This window comes from Bufo bufo, chromosome 6, assembly GCF_905171765.1.
Source record: "Bufo bufo chromosome 6, aBufBuf1.1, whole genome shotgun sequence".
Lineage (NCBI taxonomy): Eukaryota > Metazoa > Chordata > Amphibia > Anura > Bufonidae > Bufo > Bufo bufo.
In genome coordinates this window covers 407,410,423-407,427,573 of record NC_053394.1, presented here as the reverse complement: position 1 = coordinate 407,427,573, position 17,151 = coordinate 407,410,423, and the positions used below count along the sequence as shown (strand labels likewise).

General features: G+C 44.0%; 1 pseudogene; it reads left to right on the top strand.

Moving 5' to 3' along the window:
• The window catches only part of LOC121005796, a 119,726-nt pseudogene that overhangs the window by 31,192 nt on the left and 71,383 nt on the right, over positions 1 to 17,151 (top strand).

Here is a 17,151-nt window from a genome sequence, read left to right as displayed (position 1 = left end):
GGATTAGATACACAGCTCAGCAGGCAGGATCATACAAGATAGGATTAGATACACAGCTCAGCAGGCAGGATCATACAAGATAGGATTAGATACACAGCTCAGCAGGCAGGATCATACAATATAGGATTAGATACACAGCTCAGCAGGCAGGATCATGCAATATAGGATTAGATACACAGCTCAGCAGGCAGAATCATGCAATATAGGATTAGATGCACAGCTCAGCAGGCAGGAGCATACAATATAGGATTAAATACAAAGCTCAGCAGGCAGGATCATACAATATAGGATTAGATGCACATGTCTGGCTGCAGTAACGTGGCCACATGTAGTGGGCGGAGCTCCTGCAGACTGAACAGTGGGGGGCGGGGCCAGCCTGTGACTCATCACTCTGCAGTGCAGCCAGGCCTTATCAATAAAGTTACCTATTCAACGAAACTAGGAAAGTAAACAGATCTGCCGAAATAATCTGATGCCCAGACAAGAGGAAGGAAAGCTCAGACATGAAATACAGATATCGGGGGCGTATATATGCATGTTAGGAGCACATAAAAGGACTGGACAACCTCTTTAACAGGGTTATCCAACCCCTGTAATATCCCCCCTAATGCCCGGGCCCCTCATATAGTTTATATTTACCCCACTCCCCGCCACCCACGTCGCTCCTGATCCCGGCACGGCCACCGCTGGGCGGGGTCAGCCAATAGCAGGCCATGACAGGGACGAGCCTCCCATCACCAGCATGGTGGTGATGCTAGGTAGGCTCGTGTCCTTACCTTTTGTTGTAGATACATGTCAAAACTGTAGATTGTTGGGGATCGCAAACCTCCTCTGATCTGTAGAACGAGAGGAGGGAAGAAGCACGTGTATAGCGTCATCTTTCTCCTCACTGCACGAGACGGGCTCCATAGAAGTCTACTGACCTGTCTCAATTCTGTCCTCTATAATGAGGAGGGAGAGCACGCTATCTCCACACTTCTCTCTCCTCGTTCTAGGCATCATTGGGGGTGTCAGTGCTCAGATCCCCCCACCAATCTGAACTTTTAATATGGCTCTACAACATATTCATTTTTTGCAAAAAGTTAATGACCCTTTAAAGTTACGTATGGAATCTAATAAGGTCTACTACACCCCGGAATAAAGAAGCAATCAGATTGGATTTATACAGGAGACCTGCAGATATTTGGGTCAGATGCCTCCTGCTGTCCGGTCATTTTGGTTATTCTAATTACTGATCTTTTTTGATAATGTAAAACCTTCTACGCGACTTCTGCAACCGTCTGATGACTTCTACAATATTTCTTTCACAGCTTGTGAATCCGGGTGAAGATCTGAACAATATTAATCCTACAGAGACATATGTGAGGGGTGATGAGCAGAGTACAGAGGACATTCCTACAGATAACCGTCCAGGTGAGTAGTGACCACTAAGTAACGCAGAGAAGACTCAGATTCTACTCCTTCACTGGATACTACAAACCGGATTCCAAAAAAGTTGGGACACTATACAAATCGTGAATAAAAACTGAATGCAATGATGTGGAGGTGCCAACTTCTAATATTTTATTCAGAATAGAACATAAATCACGGAACAAAAGTTTAAACTGAGAAAATGTACCATTTTAAGGGAAAAATATGTTGAATCAGAATTTCATGGTGTCAACAAATCCCCAAAAAGTTGGGACAAGGCCATTTTCAGCACTGTGTGGCATCTCCCCTTCTTCTTACAACACTCAACAGACGTCTGGGGACCGAGGAGACCAGTTTCTTAAGTTTAGAAATAGGAATGCTCTCCCATTCTTGTCTAATACAGGCCTCTAACTGTTCAATCGTCTTGGGCCTTCTTTGTTGCACCTTCCTCTTTATGATGCGCCAAATGTTCTCTATAGGTGAAAGATCTGGACTGCAGACTGGCCATTTCAGTACCCGGATCCTTCTCCTACGCAGCCATGATGTTGTGATTGATGCAGAATGTGGTCTGGCATTATCTTGTTGAAAAATGCAGGGTCTTCCCTGAAAGAGATGACGTCTGGATGGGAGCATATGTTGTTCTAGAACCTGAATATATTTTTCTGCATTGATGGTGCCTTTCCAGACATGCAAGCTGCCCATGCCACACGCACTCATGCAACCCCATACCATCAGAGATGCAGGCTTCTGAACTGAGCATTGAGAACAACTTGGGCTGTCCTTTTCCTCTTTGGTCCGGATGACATGGCGTCCCAGATTTCCAAAAAGAACTTCGAATCGTGACTCGTCTGACCACAGAACAGTCTTCCATTTAAAATGATCCCTGGCCCAGTGAAAACGCCTGAGCTTGTGGATCTTGCTTAGAACTGGCTTCTTCTTTGCACTGTAGAGTTTCAGCTGGCGACGGCGGATGGCACGGTGGATTGTGTTCACTGACAATGGTTTCTGGAAGTATTCCTGAGCCCATTCTGTGATTTCCTTTACAGTAGCATTCCTGTTTGTGGTGCAGTGTCGTTTAAGGGCCCGGAGATCACGGGCATCCAGTATGGTTTTACGGCCTTGACCCTTACGCACAGAGATTGTTCCAGATTCTCTGAATCTTCGGATGATGTTATGCACAGTTGATGATGATAGATGCAAAGTCTTTGCAATTTTTCGCTGGGTGACACCTTTCTGATATTGCTCCACTATCTTTCTGCGCAACATTGTGGTAATTGGTGATCCTCTACCCATCTTGGCTTCTGAGAGACACTGCCACTCTGAGAAGCTCTTTTTATACCCAATCATGTTGCCAATTGACCTAATTAGTGTTAATTGGTCTTCCAGCTCTTCGTTATGCTCAAATTTACTTTTTCCAGCCTCTTATTGCTACTTGTCCCAACTTTTTTGGGATTTGTTGACACCGTGAAAATTGGAATCAACGTATTTTTCCTTTAAAATGATACATTTACTCGGATTAAACGTTTGATCTGTCATCTACGTTCTATTACAAATAAAATATTGACATTTGCCATCTCCACATCATTGCATTCAGTTTTTATTCACAATTTGTTTAGTGTCCCAACTTTTTTGGAATCCGGTTTGTACAATTTTATGTCTTTTGTCAGGTTTTTCAGCGTTACATTAACCGATTTAGCTAAAACTCAAATTAAATTAAACAAAGATTACATACAGATTAAAGTAAGTAACAGCCACCCAAAGACGTCAACAAATGAGTGAGCTCCACATCGACCAATCCCCATGACACTCAGCCGATGCCCATACAATAGAAAGAGAGGTGATGGAAGCAAGACACATCTTACCCTGATGATGTCTTCAATGTAGCTGAGCTCTCTGTTACATGGCTAGTGTTTTCTAGTCTCTGGGCCCCTTCCAGCCCCAACTAAAGTCTTCAGTGTGCAGTGTGCATGTACAGTTACTTCTGGACTGCCAGGTATCAGACACCAATAATCAACTACATTACAAGGAATTAAAGTGGAGAGGACCACTAAAATAGCTTGCTATATTCTGTAGATTCAAAAAGTATACCCGGATTATGGACATGAAATAGACCTATGTGAAGAAAGACGATTTCTTTGAGGGAAAAGTCTCCGCCCAGTTTTGGGATTGATGAATCTTTAGCTCAAATTAGGGTCATATCAAGTTACTCTGTCCCAACAATGCAGAAAATAGAGACATGCACCCAAATAAAAGAAGATTCTTCATAGGCTGTGAGGTAATAGCTATGATTGCCTGGAATGATGGTCAATTGCTCTCCGCCAGCTATGAAGCATAGTCAGCAACAATGGCAGGAGCATTGTGACTATGCTGCATTTGGTGGAACTAACACATTCCTGCATTGCGCATGTGATAAATTTAATGGTGCAATGCTTTTTTTAAAAAAGTTTTGTAGCTTGCAGAAGGTGCTGTTAATGTCCGGGAGTGTGTGTGTATTTCAGACATTCTTATATGGCTAATTGGGCACTGCTCAGCTTATGGCAACAGAATGGTCTGCTTTTGCACTGCTTGATCGGAGACGTTCCAATTCGTTGGAATTCCACCTTGCACATTCAATGTGTCTGTCTGTAAAGCAGTCAATGATTACATCATGCATGAGAGCTTCACAGCAGGGAACATGTGTTATTCCCCCCCCCTCCCCCCCCCATATTTATATCCTGAAAACAAGTCATCACACACCAATACATACTCATACACGTCCACCTTGGGTAGTTAAATGCAGTCTATCTGTAATAGTTGAAACGGATACAAGGGGCGAAGAGTATGTTTCTGGGGTATCTTAACCACCTTGCCCACGTTGTTCTGGGCACAAATCATTTATCCTTGAGTATATCTCGCTGCTACAGTACTGAACCCTGGGCTGATACCATGCGCTATGTACTAAATCACACATAACCGTGCGTCACTCCATGGGTTGCCTGTGCCATTGTGGAGTAGAAGGACCTGGGAAGGCAGAGTTTCCCTTGGAACTGTATTAGGCCTTCCTCATTTGCAGTCCCTCTTTTTGACATCCACTAGTCCCTTTCCTCCTTGCAATCTAAATGTAATAATCTGATGGGCCCAGTGCGGGGGAGCACAAAATTGCCAGTTTTAGGGCATAAAAGGCATCTACCACATCATCTGTAAGGTGGAAGGGACTAAAAGACAAACAGTCATAAAGAGGATGCATCAAACTTGCGTATCCAAGGTCTGCAATAAGAAACAAGGCCCAAAAATGTCCTCAGTGCATTCATGTTTCTGGGCAAAGGGATGTCCTCCACAGCCTTCTTACATTCAGGGGTGAGCTGTTTCACTCTAGGAATATAAAATGAATGGAGCAAAACTGAATCCCCCCCCCCCCCCCAACCTTTCAGCCATAGGAGTAACATGGCAGTATACATACTGGCCTAGTTCTGGGCCCAAAGTACCACAGAGGTATACTGTTTACCCTCATGTGTGAAGGCAAACAAATACCAACTGTCTGGATGTAGTGGTACTGGAAAAAAAAAACATTTGCCAAATCAATCACAGTGAAGTGGGTAGAGGTAGCGGGAATCCGAGCCAACAAGGTGTGTGGATTGGGCACAATGGGGGTGTTAAAAACTGTGGCAGCACATTGGTCATGTACCATACGGTACTGGGTGGGTTTTGCCCTTCTCACTTCTTTTTCACTTGGTACCAAGGAGTGTTACAAGGGGATACAATCTCCTTGATAACCCCCCTTTTTTTCAAAAAGGCTCTGTGTCACGGACGTTCCCGTGACAGGTGGCAGGAGATCAGTGAGACTGGCAACACGTGGTTTGATCTGACAGGTTTTCCTTGTGGATCAATAGTTGTCTGTGTTGTTTCTGATAATGGCCACCCCCCTTGCCTCAGGTTTTACTTATGTGGTCATTTAACCCTTCTTATTTATTGTTGCTTCTCCCACAATGCTGTGCGGTTCATAGCTTCAGTTTCAGTTGTGGATTGCTGGTGTGTGTGTTTCTCGGCAGAGTTCCAGGTGCTTCCATAGCCCCTTTGAAGTTGTCTTTCCTTTTCATTTTTGTATTTTGTTTGGGTTCTTTTCCCTATTGTTTGTATTAGGCCTGAAGTAGACTCTTATTTGTCCTTCCTTTTGGAGGAACAGGTAGTCTCTATTAGTACCAGGATCCTATAGGGCTTGATAGGATTCTAGGTATTCCTGTATATGAACTCGCCTACCTTTGGGGTCTGTTCATAGTGGTAGTCAGTCAGGATTTTGGTTAGGGTTCTACTAGGAGGTGTCCATCTTCCTTCCCTAGTTCTCAGGCCTGATTCGCTGTTTCCCCCTTCCCTCCTATGCTCGGTGGTGTGTTTCCCTCCTACACTGAAGCGTGACATTATAAAACGCCAAAACAGTCATTTTTTGTTTGTTTGTGTGCAGCCATGGATCCTATTGCTGCACTGGCAGGTCAGCTGCAAGGGCTGTCTTTGTAGGTAGCTGACCTCCGCACGACCGTCTCGCAGATGCAGAGATCACAGGCTGTTGGTCCTTGTGGTAGTGGTGGAGACCAGGCCTATCTGAGCCTAAAATTGCCCTCCTGGACAGATTTTCTGGGGGACGTGATAATTTCATTTTGTTTATGAAGGCGTGCAAACTGTATTTTAGGCTACGTCCACACTCATCTGGGGATGAGAAACAGCGAGTCGGTGTGGTTTTTTTCTTGCCTAAGGGGGATGCGCAGTCATGGGCTTTTTCTCTGCTGACCGGATCGCAGTCTCACCAGTCAGTAGATGAATTTTTCGAAGCTTTGGGTCTTATCTCTGATGATCCGGAACAGACCTCTCTAGCCGAAACCAAGCATCGCGGCCATCGTCAGGGTGATCGTTCCACTGAGATTTATTGCTCTGAGTTTAGGAGGTGAACTACGGATACGGAGTGGAACGATCCTGCCCTCTGTAGCCAGTTTTGTCAAGGGTTATCAGAGCGGCTGAAGGACGCTTTGGCCTTTCATGAAACCCCAGTGTCTCTGGAGGCTGCTATGTCTCTTGCTATACACATTGATAGATGCCTGAGAGAAAGATCTAAGGTATCATCCTCCTCTGAGACTTTCGGTGAAGCTACTCCTGGGTTTATGTCTGGGGGCAAACCCATGCAGTTAGGGGGAGCAACTGGTAATAGGAAGGGAGTGTGTTTTTTCTGCAGACAGAAGAGACATTTTTTTGTCCATCCATTCAATATCCATTCATATATATTTTATGTCCATCCATTCAACGGCAAAAAGAAAAAAGAGGGCCATTTAATTCCCATCTGACTCTTAGAGAGGTGAGAGGAGAGTCAGAAAATGTGCATTTGTCTTTGACTGGTAGTACCCGATTTCTCCTGACTGCTGAGGTGGCACTAGAGTCAAAAACTGTGGGGATAGAAGTGTTTATCGACAGCGGGGCTGGGGTGAACCTGATTGATGCTCAGTTTGTCTGTATGCACGGGTTGTCACCGAGTGCATTAGAAAAAAAACTTTATGTTTTTGCTATTGATTCTGCACCTCTAAAGCAGCCAATGACGCCGTGCGCTCCTGCAATGCCAGTCCGGTATCTTACGGACCGTATTTCACGGACGTCTGCATGAGGCTTAACTCAGAAGTGTTTATCTCAGATGGTGCATGATATCAGATTAAGAGTGGGTGACATTCATCAAGAATTTATCTCGTGTTTTGTGTTGGAGAGGCTCCCTGCAGCGGTGGTTCTGGGTTTACCGTGGTTAAGCAAGCACAATCCAACCATCGATTGGCAAGCTAGACAGATTCTGGATTGGGGTGATTATTGGATTGACAATTGTCTGAATACATCTTTTTCTGTTTTAACCACTAAAACATTTCCGCCATGTGAAGTCGCTTGGAAGTGAAGCTCCCCAGCTACCCACCACAGATCGTTACAAACTGCCCGTGCGTCTTTCTTTCTGCAGTAAGGAGGAAGATCATAGGGTGCGATCACTCTGCATGGATCGCTACCTTGTGAACATGGGCAAAAAACTGAAGAGCAGAGTGATCTCGTCGCCACTGCAGCAGGACGAGACATCTAACATCATGGCGCCGACCCCGGACGCAGCGGAGATGGTCGGGACCCAATCCCAGGCTGGGCAACTAACAGAGGGGAATGAGGAACGGAATGCTGCGCCGGTCTCCCTGATAAAATATCTCGACTACAAAGCACTCGCAGTGGAGGTAGCTACTCATCTAGCACCAGACCTGCGGGAAACTCTAGCCACTTCGGTCACTCATGTGATGCAACAGCTACAAGACACCGTACAACAACATGATGCCAGACTTGATGTGGCCGAGTCCAGAATTCAAGTGATGGAGGACACCGCAGAATCGATCCTGCACAAGCTACATAAAGTTCTCACAGAGAATAAAAGATTGGGCGAGAAGGTGGAGGACTTAGAAAACCGCTCCAGACGCAACAACCTGAGGCTGGTGGGGCTACAAGAGTCGATTCCGGTGGGAGACCTAATGGCTATATGTGAAAGTGAACTGCCCGGCATCCTGGGAATTTCGCGTCATTGCAAGGTGGAACGCGCACACAGAGTGGGCCCGAACAACCGCAGCGACGATCGTCTGCCCACCAGACCTAGACAGGTAATCATGCGGTACCTGGACTATTCCGACAAGGAACTCATCCTCGGAGCGTATAAAGCACGCAAAGGCCCTATTATATTGAGAGGGGAAAAAATTCTGGTGTTTGGGGATTACTCTGCGGAGGTCTCTAGGAGGCGGAAAGCTTTTTCCCCGATTTGCACCCAGTTACACAACAAGAACATCAGATTTGCTCTGATTTACCCGGCTTCTTTGCGAATTTACCACCCAGATGGCTCCTCCACGCTATATCATTCACCTGAGGAGGCGTCCAGCTCCCTGGAAAGAAATGCGTCATCTCCTCGGGGACTGCAGAGATCGCCGCGACATCGTGACCGAGACGGGAGGTCTAGTGAACTAACAGAGGAACCGCCGATGCAGGGATCATATGAACGTTCATATACAGCCGGTTCGAGTCAACAGCGCGAGATAAGATGAGCTTGCGTCTAACTTCTACACTACACTCTATCATACAGATCCAAGATAAAATGTGGACTGAAAGGCGCCATTACCGGTATGTTTGTTTGGGGGATCAGCCTTCTATATGAGTGAAACCGGGAGCGATTTCGCTCTTACGGGGATGACCAAATTCCGTTTAATCCCTGGGGCCCGGTCTCTATGTTTGTGGAGGGTGGATGCACCATACCAATATATCTGGTTGTCATATCATGAATAAGATTTACTTATTCGACGATTAATCTGAGGCCGGGTGGATGTATTGTACTATATAGAGTCATGAGGGAACTTAAACTGCACAGTGATATAACTGACAGACTGTGGGATCTGCCTCTTGAAACGGGGGAAGCGGGGAGTGATTTCGCTAAGGCCCGATTCTCTCGAATTCGGGGGGCAGATCTTTCATAGCAGTAGGGCACTTCAGCAATATAGCAGTATGGTGATGCAATAACTTAGTCTTACGACAACATGTCATATAACCTAATTGTCATGATAATTTGCCTGACTCGGTAAATTAGCTGCAATCAATGTTTTGCTGGGTCGATTGATGGAAATATGTCTATATGTACAGGGTGGTTTGGGGAGTAGAACGATCATGCTATATTAATGTTATGGTCGTTCGCTTGCACATGGGGAAAAAAGTGAAGGCTCAAAAAAACAGAAAATGGCCTTTAGGGTCATATATAGGGCCTAGAGCCCTTAAGATTAATACTTGTTATGTTGTTTTCTGTTATTGGTTTTTGGGGGGAATTTGGGTAAAGCTACTTGCTCTTGATAAATGGATGTCTATCTTTTTCCGCTTCAGTACGCAACTTAACGCTCGGTGGAGACCTCCATGAGAATAGTCTCCTGGAACGTTAAGGGGCTACGCTCCCCTCAAAAGCGTAATAAGATACTTAGACACCTGAAAAATCTCCGAGCAGATATAGCCCTTTTGCAGGAGTCCCATCTGGTAGAGGAGGATTATGACAGAATGAAGAAGGCATGGGTGGGAACTATGCTGGGTTCTGCAGCGGTCAACCGCAAAGCGGGGGTCTTAATACTAGTACACAAAAATTTGTCCTCTGTTGTATTGGATCGGTCGTGTGATGATGAGGGGAGATGGTGCATGGCAAGAATTTCGCTGGGAGCGGATGAACTTACAATTTATAACGTTTATGCTCCTAATGGAGACAATAGGCCTTTCCTGTCTAATTTGGCTGGGGTCATTATCAAAGATGCATCTACCAAAAAAGTGGTGGGCGGAGACCTCAACGCTGTATACTCCTTGAAGGAAGATAGGAAATCCTCAAAGGTATCCAGGGAGAAGTTATCCATAATGGAAGGAGCTTTGGTAAACTTTGTGGAGGATACGGCGTTGATAGACTCCTGGCGGCTCTTGAATCCTGATAGTAGGAAATTTACTTTCTACTCTAATCCCCATGACTCGTGGTCACGAATCGACTACCTTCTTACCTCAAGTAATCTATCTGGTAGAATTACAGGTACCAAGATCCATGACTTAATCATATCTGATCATGCCCCTATCTCTATAAATATAGCAGAACAACAGCCTAGAGGTTCAGACATTTTATGGAGATTCCCATCATTTTTATACCATGATGAGAATTTTGAAGATTTACTTAGGGGTTGGTTCTGGGAATATAGGGGAGATAACAGTTCCTATCAGGATTCACCGTCCATTTATTGGGATGCGGCTAAAGCGGTGCTAAGAGGTCGTATTATGGCGTACACACAGGGAATCAAAAAAAAAGTAGCACACGAATTGATAAAATATAGTCAACTGCTTCGTTCAGCATATACTGATTATATGTACAATCCCACTGATCAAAATAGAGCAAAATGGAAAATAGCCAGGGAAAACTACGAGTTATGGTATGAAAGAAAAGCAAAAATTGATATGTCAATCTCCGCGGCCAAATTTTTTAGGGAAGGGAATAAGTCAGGTAGACTTTTGGCGTCATTAGTGAAAAATGCTAAGCGACAACACCATATAACGTCAATTGCTGACTCTAGGGGCGAGATATATCAAAAACCAGAGAAGATAATTTCCGTCTTACAAGATTTTTATGCAAAATTATATGAGGATCCTGGACCGATTGACCCAATGTCCGAGTTCTTTCTGAAATGCACTAATCTCCCTTCGCCATCGCAGACCCAGCTAGAGGCTCTGAACTCACCTATTACCGATTCAGAAGTTTTGAGGGCAATTAAAAACTCAAAATTACACAAGGCACCAGGTCCTGATGGGTACTCAATAGCGTTTTACAAAATGATGGCAGGAAAAATAGTAGAACCTCTCACAAAAGTTTTTAACGGTATCCTCACGGGATCAACTTTGTCCTCATCTGATAATGTAGCATACATCAAATTGATTCCTAAGCCCGGAAGGGATGTTCTGCTTCCATCGTCGTTCCGTCCCATCTCACTTATCAATGTCGATCTGAAATTAGCCGCCAAAATAATGGCTGACAGACTCTCATTTATAATGCCTGACTTGGTATCCTCATCGCAGTCGGGATTTATAAAAAATAGATCAGCGGTTTCTAATATCCGCAAAGTCCTCACAGTGCTAGATGTAGTGAGGAAAAACTGATAAATCAATTATGCCTTCGTTGGTTGCATTCGATGCGGAAAAGGCATTCGATAATGTGAGATGGGATTGGTTAGGCAAAGTGATGGACAAAATGCAGATTTTTGGTCCATTCAGAACCTTCATTTCGGCATTATATAGTGATCCTAAAGCTAGAGTCTCGACTCCTGGATTCCTATCAACAACTTTTAACTTAGCTAGAGGAACACGTCAGGGATGTCCCCTTTCGCCTTTATTGTTTAACATAGCTCTAGAGCCCCTGATCAGATTGTTAGAGGAAGGGAATATTTTTCAGGGTATAAAAGTAGGGAAAAATGAAGTGCGAACATCATTATTTGCGGATGACCTACTCATTTTTCTTGCTGACCCGTTGATGGACCTTGAAAAAGTGTTACAACTGTTGTCATCTTTTGGGCCGGTGTCAGGTTTTAAAATAAACCTGGACAAATGTATACTACTTACATTGAGACCTCCCTCGCCAAAATTTAAGCTACCAGAGTCATGTAGTCAAATAGTAGTGGCTACTACATATATTAAATACTTGGGCATTAAAATAGGGAGAACCCCTGAATCACTCTATGCTCTGAACTACATACCACTATTCAAAGCAATAAAAAATGATTTAGAGAGGTGGAAAAACCTGCCATTGTCTCTAACGGGCAGAAGTCACCTAATTAAGATGATATGTTTCCCTAAGCTCCTGTACCCCATGCAAACATTACCACTACTTCTAAAGCACTCTGACATCAAAGGTATACAATCCATGTTCACATCCTTTTTATGGTCTGGGAGAAAACCTAGAGTGTCCCTATCTAAACTAATGTTGCCTAGACATCAAGGGGGTCTGAACATCCCAAATATAAGATGGTATAATCTAGCTTGTCTATTCAGACATTGCTTGGATTGGATGCACGGATCTCAGCACTACTCAAACACCTCTTTGGAACAGCAATTGGCTGGTGGTTGGCCATTGTCAAATCTGTTACATACTAGGAGACGGGCACTTCCATCTCATCTAAGACACTCATTGATATTAAGAGACACCATGGTAACATGGAAGGAAGTACGTAAGCTAGCCAAGAAATCATTCCTGGCTTCTAGATACCTGGAATTATGGAAACATCCAGAGTTCCCCTTAGGGGCTCAAAACAAAATGTTTAGGATTTGGAAGTCCAAAGGAATACACAGACTCTTAGATGTGCTTCATTTGTCTGAGAAAAGATATCTAACATTCCCAGAGATATGTGACAGATATGGCCTTGAAAAATCCCAGTTCTTGGCTTACCAACAACTTATGCATTTTTGTAAACAGAGACTATTAGATGTTTCTAACGAATGTACAAATCAATCCCTAGCATTTTCATTAACACATGGGGACGGTAGACACTCTATTTCCCACATATATAGCAATATGAGAGAGTCTGCAGAGAAAAAGGTGGTTGCCGGTCTTTTTAAGAAATGGGAGAGGAAACTTAAAAAATCCTTGCCAGTGGAAGAGGTGTTGATGGGATGGATGAGAGTGTGTAAGGCAGTGTCCTGTGAGAGATGGAGAGAATCACATTTCCGCCTTATACATTCAGCGATCTATGCATTCAATATATTAAGAAAAAGTCCTAAAACAGATTACTTAACTAAATGTCCGAAATGTGATGCAGATCGAGCAGACTTGCTACATTGTGTTTGGGAATGTGTGCATGTCCAAACCTATTGGAAGGAGGTATCTGATTGGATCAGGAATACATGGGGGGAGACTTTATCTAACAATCCTGAGACGCTCCTTTTCCATATATTTGACGAAGCCTCTAAACCTAAGTTGATAGTGGAGGTTGCTCTTTTGACATCTCTTCGTGGTCTTTTAAATAATTGGCTTAAACCAAGTATCCCTCAAGTTAGTGAGCTATTTTCCCAGATGTCACATTTTATGTATATATATAAATTAGACACGGAACACCAAAAAGAAAAAAAGACAAAGGGTTTCTTCCGCAAATGGCAAACTTTTATCGAAAAACACCTTTCACGGGGAGATGTCGGAGAGCTGATGGCATCTTTCAAATATACAGAATGGTATTCAAATGCGGTACTTAATGGGAGCATAGGGAGATTGTTAATAGGCAACTAGGGATTGCATATTACATCATCATATAATTGAAATATATTGTAGCGATAATACAGTAAGAGAAGGGGGTTGAAAGATCAGACATCCTTGAGCTTGAGGTGGGAGGGTTAGGGAGGGAGGGGATTTTTGTTTAAATGTTATATTCTTTTATTTTTTCACTTATAATTTTCTTTTCTCTCTGCAAAAAATATCATACAGATTATAATACCCTGATGTCTTTGCATTATGACTGATATTTTAAATTGTAAACTGTATACTTTACTCAAAACTCTGCAATATGCAGTGAAAATGTTATGTAAGAGAATCTATTTTGAATAAAATAAAGAAAACTTTGTTTAAAAAAAACCAAAACATTACCCTCTTTTATATCTGATTTTGAAAACGTGTTTTCTGAGAGTGGATGCCAGGATTTACCTCCACATTAGGAATATAATTATCCTAACAACCTTATTTCCGGAGCTAAATTGCCAAAATCTAGGTTGTATAACCTTTCTGAACCTGAAAGACTGGCCATGAGAGAGAGAGTATATTACCAAGAGTTTAGCTAAAGGACACATAAGACCTTCCAAGACTACAGTGGCAGCAGGGTTCTTTTTTGTTAAAAATTTCCGAGTGAACTCAATCGGATTACTGTCCGTAATCCTTACCCTCTTCCTTTGATTCCCGATTTATTTAACCAGATTATTGGTGCCAAGGGGGCAAGTAATCTGGTTAGGATCAAGGAAGGGGATGAATGGAAGATGGCTTTTAAAACCCCAGCGGGTCACTTTATGAACCTAGTCATGCCTTTCGGGTTGATCAATGCTCCTGTGGTTTTCTGACATTTTTCATCACCTGTGGGGAGGTTTGTAGAATTTATTCTCCAGACGTGGAAACACATCAAGATCACGTTAGACAGGTGTTACAATAAATTGTATGCAAAATTAGAGAATTGTGTTTTTGCTGTACACTAGGTGCAGTTTTTGGCTACCTGCTGTCATCTTCAGGTTTTCAAATGGATCCAGAGAAAGTCCGTGCTGTATTGGACTGGGATCGACCTGAAAATCTGAAGACTCTTATGCGGTTTTTGGTTTCACCAACTGTTACCGAAAATGTATTCAGAATTATTCCACAATAGTAAAACCCTTAACGGACATGACTAAGAAAGGGACAGATGTCTCAGTGTGGTCTGATTCGGCGTTGCGAGCCTTTTCTGCGATTAAGGAATGCTTCTTTTCTGCCCCTATATTGGTGCAGCCGGATGTATCACAACCTTTCATTGTGGAAGTGGACACGTCTGAAGTGGGGGTAGGAGCATCTTTATCGCGGGGCCTGTCACCTGGTAAATGACGTCCATGTGCCTTTTTCTCTAAAAAAACGATCTTCTGCAGAGAGAAATTATGATGTGGGTCACAGAGAGTTACTGGCCATAAAGTTGGCTTTTGAGGAATGGCATCATTGGTTGGAAGGGGCGATTCATAGGATCACGGTGTTCACAGATCACAAAAACCTGACTTACCTGGAGTCGGCTAAATGACTGAACCCAAGACAGGCCAGATGGTCTTTGTTTTTCACCAGATTCAATGTCATTGTCACCTATCGTCCTGGGGGTAAGAACGTCAAGCAGATGCCTTGTCCCCTAGTTTTCCTGGAGGTGGTGATTTTGAAAATCCGAGTCCTATACTGTCGGAAGGGGTGGTGAATATCCACTCTTTACCTGTCACGGCGGACAGGATCTCAGATACACAGATAAACCAACCAATAAGTTTCTAGGCGAGAAGCTGGGGAAAGGTCACCTCCTAGCGAATCCCTGACATCTCTCCCTACACTGCTAAGCCCACATTCAGACCCTTAAGGTGGGAATAATGTGTCCTCGTGCCTGGGCTGAAAATACCCTAGAATCCCTGAGATGGTGAAAGGGGAATAGGGGCAGCCTGCTCCCTCAGAACCTGGAGGGGACAGACGTAACACAAACAGCCTAGACAGCAAACAACAAAAACAGAAACCAAACTTATCTTATCTGAGCCGGACCAGACAATCCTTCCTTCCTTGCTTCCAAGGCCAGACTGATTTCTTTAACCCGCACGGAACACTGGGATTGAGTGTGATTTAAACCAATGACCCCACCCAGTGCACCTGAAGGGAGGCGGATCTAGCACGACTCCAAAACAAAACAAAAAACTAAACACTTGCTGCTAATCTGGCTGACCTCCGCACATAGTCAGAGCAGGGCATAACATTACCCTGACCTAGAGTTGAAGGTGTTAGAGGCTCAGGGAGATGCACCGGATTCTTGACCCTCTGGGAAACTGCTTGTGCCATCGGAATTGCATCACAAGGTGTTTGAGGAACATCACTGTATGGTTCTTACGGGACACCCTGGGGGTAGATCCACTGCCAACCTCATTTTTCATAGATTCTGGTGGCCAGGGTTGAGTAAATGTGTTGAGGACTATGTGTCTGTAGTACCTGTGCACGTGCTAAGGTGACACATACTCGGCCTTCTGGATCTCTACTTCCGTTGCCCATACCGTCCAGACCATGGACTCACTTATCCTTGGATTTTATCACTGATCTACCTAATTCTTCAGGAAAGACAGTTATTCTGGTGGTAGTTAATCGCTTTAGTAAAATGGTGCACTTTATAGCGTTGCCGTGCCTACTTAATGCTAAAACACTTGCACAAGTGTTTGTTGACAACATCGTGAAACTCCATGGCATTCTCTCTGATGTGGTCTCAGATCGTGGGACTCAGTTTGTGTCCAGATACTGGAAAGCGTTCTGTACTCGACTGGGGGTACAACTATCCTTTTCTTCGGCTTTTCATCCTCAGTCGAACGGACAGATGGACGCACTAATCAAAGTCTAAAGACTTACTTGAGATGTTTTGTCTCTGAGAACCAGGAGGAATGGTCTTCGTTTTTGTCTTTGGCAGACTTTGCCATAAACAATCGTAGACAGGAGTCTACTGGTAAGTCGCAGTTTTTTGGGGCATATGGGTTTCACTCGCATTTTGGCACATTTTCTGGTTCTGAAACTTCTGGTATCCCTGAGGAGGAATGTTTTTCGTCATCATTGTCATCTATATGGCGGAAAATTCAAAATAACTTGACCGATTATCAGAGTTACCGATATTATTGGCTGATATTCATGATTTTCAAAGTTATCGGCATCTAACCTTGCCGATAATGCGTCCAGCGCGCTATCACAGAACATGAGCGCTGGATAATGCTGTCAGCGTGCTCATGTTCCCTCAGCAGCACAGGGGAGAAGGAGTCACTCTCTCCCTCCCCCTGTGCCGCGCTGCCAATGAGGAGAGACTGGAGGAGGAGGGGCGGGCACACTGCGCCACCAATGATAATTAACATCTAATACAAATACAGGAGGCGGTGCCAAGCCTATATGACAGGAAACTGCAATCAGCGGCAGTTAACCTCTCAGGTGCCATCATGCCTAATGCCTACTGTACAAGCCTGTGGGGGCAGTGCTATGATCTGGGGTTGCTGCAGTTGGTCAGGTCTAGGTTTAGCTACAGTATGTGCTCCAAGAAAGAGGTCAGCTGACTACCTGAACATACTGAATGACCAGGTTATTCCATCAATGGATTTGTTCTTCCCTGATGGCACGGGCATATTCCAAGATGACAATGCCAGGATTCATCGGGCTCAAATTGTGAAAGAGTGGTTCAGGGAGCATGAGACATCATTTTCACACATAGATTGGCCACCACAGAGTCCAGACCTTAACCCCATTGAGAATCTTTGGGATGTGCTGGAGAAGGCTTTGTGCAGCAGTCAGACTCTACCATCATCAATGCAAGATTGGATGGAAACACTGGATGGAAATAAATCTTGTGACATTGCAGAAGCTTATCGAAACAATGCCACAGCGAATGCGTGCCATAATCAAAGCTAAAGGCTTTTGTTTGGTGGCGACTCTTTTTTTGGACAGGCAGTGTATTTCACCTT